Source organism: Equus caballus, chromosome X (genome assembly GCF_041296265.1).
Source record: "Equus caballus isolate H_3958 breed thoroughbred chromosome X, TB-T2T, whole genome shotgun sequence".
Taxonomy (NCBI): domain Eukaryota; kingdom Metazoa; phylum Chordata; class Mammalia; order Perissodactyla; family Equidae; genus Equus; species Equus caballus.
Window position 1 is genome coordinate 113,822,797 of NC_091715.1, and position 11,978 is coordinate 113,834,774.

The window sequence follows — 11,978 nt, forward strand, 5'->3', positions numbered from 1 at the left end:
GACCCTGGAGATGTCCTAAAAAAAGAAAAATAAAAGACCTCTATTCTTCCCAGCCACAGCATTGCATTTTGGTGGTCCAAGAGCTAATTTTTATCAGGATAAAACCTTGACCTTAGAAAATAGCACTTCTCGGGTGATAAATGGGCATGCCTCAAACAAAGTAGATTATTTGAGGGGAGAAGAAAGACAACCAGGTGCAGTGCTTTAGAGCTATCTGGGATCCAGTGACCACTTCGGCATTTCAGAGTATGTTTCCCTAAATGGACTCAATCCAAAAGCAGCTTGAAAGAGTACATGGAAATGACTGAATGCCCAAAATAATCAAATGCCTCTGACTAGATGCTTTCCATAGAAAACTTTTGCTAAAGATCTATTCCCATTCTGCCCTGAAATCACATAGCTTCCCTCTCTCTTCATTTGAAGATCAGGGATGTGCTTTCACAGAAGTTGATCAGTATCAGGAAGAATCTTGTAGCTTTACCTGGGCAGGTAGAGTGCATATATATGGGCACATAAGCAAATACAGGCACATACTTCAGAGCTCTCACACTCAAGTCATGTGACATAAATAAAACTCTCTTCACGGTGATGGGAAAACAAACAAAATACGCACATCTGCAATATACTTTTTTATCAAAGACTATTATTTAGAGTAGTTTTAGTTTTATAGCAAAATTAAGAGGAAAGTACATAGATTTTCCATATAACCTCTTCTTCTACACATGCGTAGCCTCCCCTGTTATCAACATCCCACACCAGAGTGGTACATTTGTTACAACTGATGGGCCTACATTGACACATCATACTCATCCAAAGTCCATAGTTTATATTAGTGTTCACTCTTGGTGTTGTACATTGCAATTCATTTAATAGTCCTCAAACACTTATGGAGTACCCACTATACTAAACATTAGGATTACAGCATTACAAATTTTCTGCCTTTAAGAAACTCATACTTAAGAGGAGGGGGAACATAAATTTGTTCGTATGTATGAACTATAAATACCTGGAAGATTTCGGGAAAGTTCCACAGAGGTGGTGACATGTGATCTGTATTGAGTGGGTATGCACAGAAGAGTTTGCTAATCATGAAAGAGGTAGAAATGTGTTATAGGTAGAGAGAATAAATAGGACAGGCAAAGGCAAGGGGGTTGCAAAAGGGTGTGAAGTCTTCAGAGAATGGTGAGACATTTACTGCAGTTAGAGCATACAATGTATGAGAAGGGGTACAAGTAGGTTAGGCTAGAGAGTATGGTAGGTACAAGATTATAAAGGGTCTTGGATGCGTAGTGAATAAGTTAGACTTTATCCAGTAGGTAGCCAAGAACCAAAAGAGCTTTAGTGGCTTGGTTTTAATGTTAGAAGGCTTCCCCTCTACTGTGTAGCCTTGGTTTTACTGCCTTGGCAGCTTCCGCTGGAGCTGCATTTGGAGCTGATTGGCAACTTAGGTACTGTGAAAGTTCCTGGCAGACTTCAAAGGCTAAACTATGAGACACAGAAAACTTCTAATTTGTGGAAATTATATTTCTAGATTTATTCCCACACATGGTAGCCACATGTGGCATGAGGCCAATAGGAGGTACAATATCAAATTCAGAAAACCATGTTAAATGTACAACTTGATCCTGACTATGTGACTGAAACCCTCAATTCTCTCTCCCCGGGTGGCAATGTCCTAGCAGAATCTGGCCTGAACCAAGCATCAAAATAGATCATAAGAGTAATGTTTTATTGCTTTGTCTTCCTATTTCTAAAGTCCTCAGAAATCATTTTGAGTCACTCCACTTCCTATGCCTTACTAGTAGGGCAATGTTAGAAGTATGTGGGGGGATATGGGCACACAAGCAATGATAGTGGGGGAATGGGGAGACTTTTAAGCATGAACACTTAGTGCTGGCTTTGACATCTGATATCTCTGGCTCTATCAGACATGATCAGATTTATGTTATAGGAAGATAACTGTTGGCAATGTAATGATATATTGAAGGAGGAGAGATTGGTATCAAGGAGACCAATTAAAAGGTTGCTACCACAGTCCAGGCAAGAGTTGAGGATAGTTTGTACTACAGCATGTGGTAGTGAGAGATTAAGAACATTGGACAAGAGAAGGAGCAATGTACCTCTGTGTTAGAATCAAAAGAATTGCATGGGGGCTGGCCCCGTGGCATAGTGTTTAAGTCCAGTATGCTCCGTTTCTGCAGCCTGGGTTCATGGGTTCGGATCCCAGACATGGACATACACACCACTCATCAGCCATGCTGTGGTGGTGACCCACATACAAAATAGAGGATGATTGGCAATAGATGTTAGTTCAGGGAAAATCTTCCTCAGCAAAAGGAGAAAAAAAAAGAAGTTGCTGAGATCACCTGCCATGCCAACACACTAAAAATAAAGGTTTTTAAAAAAAGAATTGCATGATCAATCACATGAAAGAGGAGAGAAGGTGGAGGAGAAAGAGGAGTCTAAAATGACTCCATGCTTCTGGATTGGAGGACTGAGTCGCAATATGAATTGAGAGCATGGATAACAGAAAAGCTGGTGTGCAAGCAAGAGGATGTGTCTAGTTTCAGACACTCTGAGTTCAAAGTGCTGATAGGACATCTAGAGGAGCTGTCCAATGACAATTGAAAGAATTAACAGTTCTGAATTTAGAAAATGTTTTATAATAAATATCACCATTTAATGCAGGGTTATTCCCTCAAAAGTTGCTATATCAGTAGTTTGTCTTATCTACAGGTATCATACTCAATGGTGAAAGACTGAAAGTTTTTCCTCTAAGATCAGGAACAAGACAAAGATGATCACTTTTATCACTTCTATTATTGGAAGTTATAGCCTGAGCAATTAGGCAAGAAAAAGAAATCAAAGGCCTCCAAATTGGAAAGAAAAAAGTGAAATTATCTCGGTTCACTTATGACATGATCTTATATGTAGAAAACTCTAAAGATTCCACACACACACAAATCCATTAGATCTAAAGAATGAATTTAGCAAAGTTGCAGGACACAAAATCAATACACAAAAATCAGTTGTGTTTCTACATACTAAGAGTGAGCAATCCAAAAAGGAAATTGAGAAAACAATTCCATTTACAATAGCATCAAAAAGAATAAAATATGTAGGAATTAACCAAGGAGATGAAACACTAATACTCTGAAAACTGCAAAACATTGCTGAAAGAAATTAGATATAAGTAAATGCAAAGCTGTCTTGTGTTCGTGGATTAGAAGATATTGTTAAGATACTGATACTATCTAAAGTGATCTACAGATTCAATGCAATCCCTATCAAAATCCCAATGACCTTTCTTGGAGAAATAGAAAAATTCATCCTAAAAATCATATGGAAGCTCAAAGGACCCTAAATAATCGAAACTATCTTGAAAAAGAAACACAAAGTTGGAAGACTTATACTCCTTGATTTCAAAACTTACTACAAAGCTATAGTCATCAAAAACAGCGTGGTACTGGCATAAAGACAGGCATATTGACCAATTCAATAGAATACGGAACCTAGAAATAAACCCTTGCACATTTGGTCAAATAATTTTTAACAAGGGTGACAAGTCGATTCAATGGAGGAAAGAATGGTCTTTAAAAAAAATGGTGCTGAGAAAACTGAGTATCTATATGCAGAAGAATGAAATTGGGCCCTTACACCATGTACAAAAATTAACTGAAAATGAATCAAAAACCTAAATGTAAGAGTTAAAACTATAAAACTCTTAAAAGAAAATATAGGGGAAAAGATTCATGATATTAGATTTGACAATGGTTTCTTGGATATGACAGCAAAAGCACAGGTAATGGAACAAAAACTAGATAAATTGGAGTTCATTGAATTAAAAACTTTTGTGCATCAAAAGACATTATCAACAGAGTGAAAAGGCAACCTACAGAACGAGAGAAAATATTTGCAAATCATATATCTGATAAGGGATTAGTATCCAGAATATAGAAAGAACTCCTAATGCAACAACAACAATAACAACAAACAGTTAACAAATGGGCAAAGAACTTGAATAGACATTTCTCCAAAAATAGACAAATGGCCAATGATCACATGAAAAGAAGTTCAACATCACTAATCATTAGAGGAATGCAAATCAAAACCACAAAGAGATACCACTTCACAGGCATTAGGATGGCTATTAGTAAAAACAAACAAACAAAAACCAGTGTTGGATAGGATGTGGAGAAATTGGACTCTTGTGCATTGCTGATGGGAAAATGGTGCAGCTGCTATGGAAAACAGTATAGTGGCTACTCAAAAAGTTAAACATGGAATTGCCATATAAAATAGCAATTCTACTTCTGGGTATATGCACAAAAGAATTTAAAACAGACACTAGAACAGATATTCATACATCTATGTTTATACCATCACTTTCTCAAAGCCAAAAGGTGGAAACAATCCAAATGTCTGTCAACTGATGAATAGATAAACAAATTGTGGTAAGTGCATATAATGGAATATTATTCATCCTTAAAAAGGAATGAAATTCTGATACATGCTACAACATGGATGGTCCCTGAAGATGTTATACTAAATGAAATAAACCAGGCACAAAAGGACTAATACTGTTATTCCACTTATACGCAGTACTCAGAATAGCCAAATTCATAGAGAAACAAAGTAGAAAAGTGGTTGCCAGGTGCCTGGTTATCAGGGGTAGGGGTGAATGAGGATTTACTGTATAATGGGTAAAGAGTTTCAGTTTGGGAAGATGAAAATGTTCTGGAGATGGATGGTGGTGATGGTTGCACAACAATGTGAATGTACTTAATGCCACTGAACTCCACACTTAAAAACGGTTGAAATTATAAATTTAATGTTGTGTATATTTTAACACAATGAAAGAAATTTAACACAATGAAAGAAATAAACAAGAATAGATCACCCCAGTTTGGAAACCTATTAAAAAAACAGTTCGTCCAATAATTGAAGTCAAAGTGGGAGTAGCTCAGAACCAGCCATCTATGCTTTTTGCTCCTTGCTGACAGAAAATGGAAATCTTTCTGCCCTCCCAGAGTCATTATTGTTCCTTTGATCAACAGGGAAAAGAAGAGCTTTTGCCATGCTTTTGCCATTAGTTAAATATCCTAAACTGCCCTCACTGGAAGGATTGCCAGGCATTTCAAATCCTCTTGATTCCTCCATAGATGGATAAGGCTGAAACAGCCCTTAATGACATTTCCCTCAGCAGAGCAGCAGAAGTAGGGCCCAGTGCTGACATTCCCTTTTCTAAAACCATTAAACAAGGCTTACACACCTCACCACCCAATTCTTGACCAAAATTCTTGAAACTTTCACCTCATTTCCACCTTAATCCCGTCTCCATTCTTGAGTTCACCTGGGATCTTGACCTGTATTTCTCACCTATTCCCAGCCACACATTTTTCCTTTTGGCCCATTTAGCTTCTTGTTTGACTTTATCACTCTCTAGCAGTACCTACTGCAAAATCATTCATTTTCTGAGCCAAGCTGGGCCCTTGCGACTCCATAACGCTCTTGCACTGCTCTTCATCCTAGCAACCCTTTTTTGATTATTTGAATGTGTCATGTGCTTGCTGCTTTTGGGCACTTGTGCATGTTGTTTCTACTGCCTCATACATTTTAGCCTAGTCTTAACCCAGATGAACCCCTACGCATCAGTCAGAGCTCAGTTCAAATGTCACTCCTGCAGAAAAGTTTCCCCTGACCCTCTCCTCCTCCCACTTCTAAATTAGACTCCTGCTAAAGTATCCAAAAGGCTCTTTTTCTTTATAACACATCACATTTTGCATATATGGACTTGTGTGATTTTTTTGTTGTTATCTAGAAGTTGGGCTTTGTAAGGAATGGGGCCATGTCTGTTTTGTCCATAATTTTACACAAGTGCATAGCACAAGGCCCAGCACAAACCTTTGTTCAATAAATGAACAAGGAAGTGAACGAATATAGATGCCACCCAATTTAGCTAACCTTCTCCTACTGCCTGAGGAGACGTGGGCAGCCCTTCTGTCTCCTGAATGTCTTGAGTGCCATACTTGGGGGTCTCAATACTACCAGAACTGAGCAGAGACCCAGAGAAAGGAGATGGTAAGAAAAGAAAAGGTGATTCCCACTAGCTATTGCTAAAAGTGCCAACAGATTGATACATGTACATTTATCCAATTACCTTGTTGTTAACATCATTCCTAAGGCAAAAAGTCCCACTCTGGTGGGACTGACTCTCCCTGTCTGTGATGCTCCCTGCTCATTCAGTAACGTGCCCTTTTCTGACTTGATTCTCAAATCTGTTATTGATGCTCATTTTGATCTGATTTTATTGGCTTCTAACATATGTTTTGTTAGAAGCAGGTGGTGGTGGACAGATAGTTTGTCTGGACACCCCTCCACAGGGAATACCTTGAAATTATTCCTTTTCTTCCACCTACCAGAGAAGGAGCAGCAGAGCTGAGATCTTATGAGTTCCATTTCATTTAAGCCTTGGCATATTAATCCAAAGAAAATTTTACTGTTGTTTTAAACAATCGTGTCTTGGGAAATACACTTGTAATTAACTTTCTCTCTGCTCCTTTATATACTAATTCATCAATTGTAAATATGTTGCCCCTGATAAGCAGCAACTTCTGTATCTTTTGGGTCAGTTATATAGCTGTTCATCTGAGACAATATATTGGGGCTTCACTTATGTGAATAAGTTGTATTGATTGGCAAGTTCCAATCTACTACCCTATTTGTCATTTGAAAAAGCAATCTGTAATTTGCTGCAGCATCATTTCCACCGGAGAATTACAGAATATTGGATCTGGAAGGGATTACGAATAGCCGCTAGTACAATCCCCTTACTTTATAATTGGAGAGACTGAGGCCAACATGACACATTTACTCTGCACCAAGTAATACTAGGATCCTGCCACCACAGATTACTTCCCATGGCTATTGTGTTCATTATTTAAAAATGCTCATCTTTCCCATATAACCCAATGAATGGCCACATTTCTTTCAACTATATCTTCCCTACCCTCTCTCCTACTATCACTCTCTCCTACCTATGATCCATTTCAACCAGCCAGGGTAGCATTATCTTGATCCTTCCCCAAAGCTATATATACTTGCTCAGGAGCAAGGGGCTACGAACAAAGTGAATTGCTCCCAGCGCCAAGCCAGAGCTCCTAAGTTAGCTCTGCAGAAGTCCTGTAGCCAACCATAACCCTTCCCTAACATCTGACTGTTTTGATCTCCACAAGCACGAAATTTCAATAGCTTTTTTCATGCCAACATTGGATAGTCCTTTTTATGGCAACCATTTTATAGACATTGTAATAAAGTTCCAACTCCTAAGCTGTCAACAGCCTAGTTCCAAATTTGCTTTAAAACAAGTCTATGCACAGATGCGGAATGGGCCCCACTGTTGTCGGAAAATAACTTTGTTGGGACACGAAGCCTAGAGTGACTTGAGCCTGAGGGAGATTATGAGGCAGTTAGCACTTTATAGAGAATATTGGCTTGGCTATCCAGGACAACACGGGCTTAAAAGGTACTTAGAAAATCATCTCTTCTTTCTCTGAAACCCAGCATACTTGCTAAGACAATGAATTCATGATTGCACAAATAATCACATGCTAGTGTTAAATTTTCGTGATCACCTGGAGAAGACCAACCCACTTCTTAACCATAAATTTCATTGCTAAAAAAAAAGCGTTAAGAGTACTTCCTGCTGTCGATCCATTCATTTGTCTAGCAGGCCAAGAACATTCACTGACTATCTGATACGTGATATGCCAAGTACCGTGTGAGGTTCCAGGGACATAGCAGTCATTAAGTTATACTTTGTCTCTGTCTCTTGCAAACTACTTTACTGGTAAACATGGCTATTAATTAAATAGAGATATTGGGTGCCAATGTTCATATAATAAGGACATCTCTCCTGACGAGGGAAATCAGACTCGATGGATCTAAGGGTGCACGGCAATACTATTCATGTCTGGGAAGAGGGTGATAAAAGAGAAGGGGCAAGTCTCAAGGAGAACTTAAACTTTACCTGTTTCACAATGCTGTCGAAGCCTATCCTTGACTAAAGGATGCTCCTTGTAATAGCAATCCTTCTCAATATCTCATCATATTACTCCCCTGCTCATAAACTTCTCTTGGTTCCATGTTGCTATCAGGGTTAGGTTTTAACCCCTTATTCCAACATAATAAAAAGCTCTTCATAATTTAGAACAAATTTCTTTCTCTATTTTTATATTCTGTAGATATCTATAAACTCTGGTCAATGAAACATTGCACCATTTTCATTCCTTCGTGATTTTAGACATGCTGTTCCCTAAAATGCTACCCTCCCCCAACCTCCTGCCACCTATCTTTTAAACTCTTTTTAGTCCATTGAAACCACAGTTCAGACGTAAATTCTTGAGCAAAGTCTTTATTGGCTGTCCCAGTCTTCCTCTGCCATCTCATCCCACCTAACAAACTTGCCCCGCCTTTTCAGCAACGATGAGCTATAAGCTTAATAATAAGGCATTTTTGAGTACTTATTATGTGTCCACTAGTATATTAAACATTTTTACATGTGATCTCTAATATCATACTTAAAATATCCCTCAAGGTAGATACTATGATTATTCCCATTTTACAGATGAGGAAAACAATTTGAGAAAATTAAGTTAATTTGTGCAAAGTCACACAGCAGCGAATAATAGATTTAAGATTCAGGGTGTTTAAATTATACTTGTTCATTCATTTTTCTTTATCTGTATTGGGCACTAAGAATATAAGATAGAAAAGAACGTTTCTGAATGCTAAGCTTTCAATCCTCACTGCTTCCCAAAGAGAAAGCATGCGGAGGAAAGGGCGAGGAATCAAATGGAGGTGCCTCCACCACTTGGTGGACAAGAGGTCTTCTACTGTCTCGCCCACTGAGCATAGAATTTTATTCATACTTCCTTTGGCAATATTTCTCCTACGAATAAAATCAAATAAAATACAAACGTCTTACCATGGCCTTAAAACTCTGCATCGATTGGCAGTTGTCTGCCTCTAAAACCACATCTCATGGCACTCTACCTTTCTTTGATTGAATTCTAGTAACACTGCCACCTTTATGATCCTTGAGAAGCTCTTTTTCATCTCAGTACCTTTGTTTACTTATTATTATTATCACAATTTTAATAAAAAGTAAAGTACCAGGGGCCGGCCCGGTGGCACAGCGGTTAAGTTCACACGTTCTGCTTTGGTGGCCCAGGGTTCGCTGGTTCGGATCCCGGGTGCAGACATGGCAGTGCTTGGCATGCCATGCTGTGGTAGGTGTCCCACATATAAAGTAGAGGAAGATGGGCATGGATGTTAGCTCAGGGCCAGTCTTCCTCAGCGAAAAGAGGAGAACTGGCAGCAGTTAGCTCAAGGCTAATGTTTCTCAAAAAAAAAAAAAAAGTAAAGTACCACACTTGAATGAATATTCATATTTACTTCAGACTTTTTTTAAGAAATAAAACATTACAAAGTTGAATTCCTCTATGCTCTACTCTATAGCCCCAAATCCCTTCCTCCTTCCCCAGAGGCAATAATCATCCAGAGTTTGCTTTCTCTGCACTTCATGTTTTCTTATTTTTTCAATATATATGCATATGTGTTCATTTTTAAATTTATAAAAAGAATTTCATATTGTATATAAAGTTTGGGAACTTGCTTTCTTTACTTACCATTATGTTTAGGATGTTCATCCATGTTGACATGTGTAGTTTTAGTTCATTCATTTTTACTGCTGCATTGTATTAACATATCACAATGAATTAATTCATTCTGGCTTTTCACAATTAAATACATTTCAACAAACATTCTTGGACAATTATTGATGGCATTATGCTAATTAAAATCAGCCAGACACAGAAAGACAAATACTGCACGATATCACTTATGTATGGAATTGAAAAAAGCTGAACTCACAGAAGAAGAGAATAGAATGGTGGTTACCAGGGGCTGGGAGCTGGGGGAATGGGGAGCTGTTTATCAAAGTGTATAAACTTCCAGTTAGAAGATGAATAAGTTCTAAGGATCTAATGTACAACATAGTGATTACAGTTAATAATACTGCATTATATACTTGAAAGTTGCCAAAAGAATAGGTAGATCTTAAGTGTTCTCACCATAAAAGAGAAACAGTAATTATGTGAAGTGATGTAGGTGCTAGCTAAAGCTATGGTGGTAATCATTTTGCAATATCTAAGCGTATCAAATCAGCATGTTGCACATCTTAAATTTACACAATATTATATGTCAATTATATCTCAATAAAGCTGGAATAGGGGCCAGCCTAGGGGTGTAGTGGTTAAGTTTGTGTGCTCCGCTTTGGTGGCCTGGGGTTCACTGGTTCGGATCCCAGGTGTGGACCTATGCACTGCTTATCAAGCCATGCTGTGGCAGGCATCCTACATACAAAATTGAGGAAGGTAGGCACAGAAGTTAGCTCAGGGCCAATCTTCCTCAGCAAAAAAGAGGAAGATTGGAGTCAGATGTTAGCTCAGGGCTAATCTTCCTTAAAAAAAAAAAGAATTATAATAATAAAAAAAGCTGGAATAGATAGCAAGAGGATAATTGAGAATATCTTTATGACAATAAATTTGAAAATCTAGCTTAAATAGACAAATACTTAGAAAAATAAACTGACTCAATAGGAAATATTCCTGGGTATTCTTATAATCCTACTAAAGAAATAAAATCAGGAATTAAAAAAATTCCCACACAGAGGGGCCACCCCAGTGGCATAGTGGTTAAGTTTGCACTCTCTGCTTCTGTGGCCCAGGGTTAGTGGGTTCAGATCTCGAGCATAGACCTACGCACTGCTCATCAAGCCATGCTGCGGCAGCATCTCATGTACAAAATAGAGGAAGAGTGGCATGGCTGTTAGCTGAGTGACAATCTCCCTCAAGCAAAAAGAAGAAGACTAGCAACAGATTTTAGCTCAAGGCCAATCTTCCTCACCAAAAATAATAATAATAATAATTCCCACAGAAAAACAAAACCTGCTAGTTTTGTGAGAAAGCATTACCAGACTTTGAAAGAACGCATAATTCTAATATTTTACAAACTTTCCAGAGTATAGAAAAAGAAGAGATAATCTCAATTCATTTTATAATACTAACATAAACTTAATACCTAAACTGAACAAAGAATGTGTATGAAAGGCAAATTACAGAAAATCTTCTCAGAAAAATAGATGTAAAACTCCTAAGCAAAACATTAACAAGAGAGTGACATCAGCAACATGGCAGAGTGAGTTGTTCTCTTTGTCTCTCCCCCTTTTGACCTACAACTAAATGGACATTCATTGACCAATGGAGGAAGCCCATACAGCACAACAGGATGCCTGAGAGACACATGTAGCTCTACATATGAGGGGGGATTGAGTGGCCCTCCAGGAAGTGGTGGCGATAGGTGAGCATTCCCTGCTCTTCCCTGGTGGCTGTCTTCAGCTGCATGAACAATTTCAAATCTGGCATGAGTGCCCTAAAAGTGGGCACATGCATGGGGTGACTTTAGGAAGAGCCAGCGGGAGCCCTTAGCCCATTTGGGATTGCTTTCCCAAGTGTTTGATGAACTAACCTTTTATTGGGGCATTTGTGGTAGTATTAGGTTGCAGATTCCACCTGCTACTGCTAGGGGGAAGCAACAGCAGTTTCTGGTCCCACCCCTCAGCTGGAAGCTGTAGGAGTACTATGGGCACTTGGGCCAGCCTGAAGAGCATTCAGGGGCTTGTGTGGACTGTGCTTGGTGGGTAGGGCTTCCTCCCTGACTGAGCTAAGGCCATTCCTTGGGGGGCAGCCCACTGGGCCCCTGCAGCCCCAAGGAGTGGCACTAGCTCAGTCCTGGTGATGAAATCCCGACCACCAAGCACAGTAGCCAGCAGGACCACAGGCAGAGATAGCAGCAAATCTACATGCTAGGGCAAGCGCACTCCAGGCCTATGCGAGTGCACATAGTACTACTGAGCC